Source organism: Mauremys mutica, chromosome 21, assembly GCF_020497125.1.
Source record: "Mauremys mutica isolate MM-2020 ecotype Southern chromosome 21, ASM2049712v1, whole genome shotgun sequence".
Lineage (NCBI taxonomy): Eukaryota > Metazoa > Chordata > Testudines > Geoemydidae > Mauremys > Mauremys mutica.
In genome coordinates this window covers 24596965-24599916 of record NC_059092.1, presented here as the reverse complement: position 1 = coordinate 24599916, position 2952 = coordinate 24596965, and the positions used below count along the sequence as shown (strand labels likewise).

At 51.6% G+C, this 2952-nt stretch overlaps 2 non-coding genes across 2 annotated transcripts; one reads left to right on the top strand and one right to left on the bottom strand.

Annotated features, from left to right (window-relative positions):
- The first annotated feature begins 286 nt into the window (after nt 1–286).
- On the top strand, nt 287–359 carry TRNAK-UUU. Its single transcript has one exon. It is a non-coding gene; the product is annotated as a tRNA-Lys (tRNA).
- Nucleotides 360–2448: 2089 nt separating this feature from the next.
- On the bottom strand, nt 2449–2522 carry TRNAT-UGU. Its single transcript has one exon. It is a non-coding gene; the product is annotated as a tRNA-Thr (tRNA).
- Nucleotides 2523–2952: the final 430 nt, after the last annotated feature.

The following is a 2952-nucleotide window of genomic DNA, read 5'->3' as shown; positions in this document are numbered from 1 at the left end:
CAGGCTACGCTGCAGGGGCTATTCACAGGCGCGATCCCACTACTGATCAGCACGGGAGTTTTGACCTGCTCCGTTTCTGACCTGGGCCGGTTCACCCCTCCTTAGGCAACCTGGGGACCCCAAGCGTCCCCGGGATCACCATATTGATGCTGAACTTACTGCGGACACCCGATCAGCACAGCCCCCTGACCAGGCCAGAGAGAGCAGCAGGTTTCCCCTATTGGTTCCAACTCTTGTTTTCCTGACTAGTTTCTCCTCTGCACCAACTTGCTCTTTTGTTTCATGAGCCTGGTTAGCTCAGTTGGCAGAGCTTCAGACTTTTAATCTGAGGGTCCAGGGTTCAAATCCCTGGTCAGGCGACAAACTACTCATCAAGATCTTAAACTGTCTTCCTGGAGTCCTCTTTGATGATACTTTTTCTCTTCAGGATTTTCCCTTTCCTCAGAAGGCCCTTTTTGTGTGTGGGTTTGAAGGGGCAACTTCCTGACAGCCCCTCTGTCCTTGCAGCCTGGAGCAATAAAGGCCTCTGGGCATAGAGCATGTTCCTCCCCTGCACACACACACACACACAAACACACAGAATATCCCTAAGGAATTAGAATCACCTGCTGCCTTCCCCTGTCCTGCTGGATCCTCAAATGAAGATGCTCTTCAGCCTAAACCCATGTCCCCTCTTTTCCCAGTGCCCCTCAATCCCAACCCTCAGTCCCTCCTATGCTCACTGCTCCTTACTCCCAACCAGAGCCTGCTCCTCTTCACCCTTCTCCTCCGTCCCAACCCACAGCCCCCTCCTATTCCCAGTGCCCCTCAATCTCAACCCACAGCTCCCTCCTTCCCTCCAGCAGCAGGTGCTTCAGACCCCCTCAGGAAGATTTTCTTGCAAGGTTTCGTGTACGAGTCTGCATGTGGATTTTACAGTATGTTGGAAATAGGTTGGGTTGCTTGCCGAAATGATCACTTGTGGCGGGTGTTGGATTCCCAGTCTCCATGTTATAGGGGCAGGAGAAATAAAGGGTTGTTATCCTTGTTGTGTGAATGGAGGGCAGCACAACTGTGCTTGGCAGACCTCGACGGAGGGACTCACCCTCAATTCAATAGCACTTGCTAGGCAGGAGACAGGGGTTCCAAAGCCAAGTGGGCTGGGGTCTGGGTTTCAATATTAAAATTTAGGTGTTAGATCAACTTTAGGACAGGGTGGCTGTGGAGGGATGAGTGAGTCCCTAGACACCATAGTGAGTACGATGCCTTCTTATTTTCCTCCTTTTCCACCCAGGATGGCAGGTGAACTCTACAGAGGCACCTCTGGGCTTGCACTCACTAAGGACAACAGCTGTGAGTGGGGTGCAGAGCGGGGATGGCTCATGTTAAAGGACTTTTGGTTGCTGGAGTTACGAACCGTAGGGAGAAGGACACTGCCCAGCTTATTTGGGGGTGGGACTTTCCCTCGTGGTTTATGTTTACATGTTGGGACTGCTGCCATGACTTCTGCTAACCCTGGGCTTACATTGCAGTGTAGACATACCCTGAGAGGGCGTCTATACTGTGATAAAATCCCGCTGGCCCGGCTGGCCTGGATGATCTAATTTGGGCTCCTGAGGCTCAGACTGGAGCCCAGGCTCGGAGACCCTCACCCCTCGTGGTGTCTCGGAGGCTGCGCTCAAGCCCAAGTGTCTACACTGTCATTTTATAACCCTCCAGCACAAGCCCCACAAGCCTGAATCAACTGACCCAGGGTTTGAGAATACTGACTTTGGTGTTTTAATGGCAGTGTAGACATAATCATAGAATCTCAGGGTTGGAAGGGACCTCAGGAGGTCATCTAGTCCAACCCCCATGCTAGGCTATGTCCACACTGCAATGAAACACCCAGGGCTGTCCCGTGCCAGTGCAGGCTCCCAGGCTAGGGCCTTGGGGTGGTAAATTTGCAGTGTAGAAATCTCGGCTTAGGCTCAATACCGGGCTCTGGACCCCACAAGGTTGGGAGGGAGTTTTGCAAGCAAAAAAGGTAAAATGGTAGGGGAGTATTACCATGGACTCGATGGCATTTCTCCATCGGTCTGTCTGCTTTGGGGCAGGGACAGTAACACGTCCTGCTGCATCCGTTATTTCAAAGGGTGGTTTAGGATTTTCATTCTCACACACGGTGCACAAAGCAGGACTCAGCCCTCGGTGTAAACTAAATGAGCCGCTCACAGATTCTGGCAGCCACAATGAGCCATTTGGTGTGAGAGCCCAGACCTGCCCCTGTCCCAGAGGAGGGGGTCGTCTGCGAGGAGCTTAGAACACTCATCTACCAGCTCCTAACTCCCAAACTTTCAGTAACTCTGTTATCAGTGCCTGTGAGTGTAATTTAAACCATAAAAACAGCCACCCTGGGCTAGACCAAAGGTCCCTCTAGCTCCATATTTTGTCCTCTGACAGTAGCCAATACCAGGTGCCCCAACAGCCAGGCACCACTGGGAGTCGAACTCAGGATCTCCTGTTTACAAAACAGATGCTTTAACCAGCTAAGCCATGATGCCTGCCTGTGACTAAGATATCATGTCTGCTGACACCTGACTCCTTGCCATCCTCACCGGGGCCTGACAAGCTTTGCTTGTGTTTGGATCCTGCAAAGCAGAGGAACAGGTGAGGTTTTCCTTGCAAGCTCTGTGTGTGTGTGTGTGTGTGTGTGTGCGTGTGTGCGTGCGTGTGTGTGTGTTTGTGTGTGTGTGTGAGAGAGAGAGAGAGAGAGAGAGAGAGAGAATCTTTGGCCAGGTCTGCACTACAAAGTTATTTCAGCATCATGATATTGCTCAGGTGTGTGAAAAACACACAACGCTCCCTCAGTCGGCAGCTTTTGGCTGGTGCACACACTGCAATGCCACGTCTGGTGACAAAACTTCCCTGTTTTGGTGACAAAATAAAACCACCTCGACGAGAGGCCTAGAGCTTTGTGCAGCAAACTTAAAG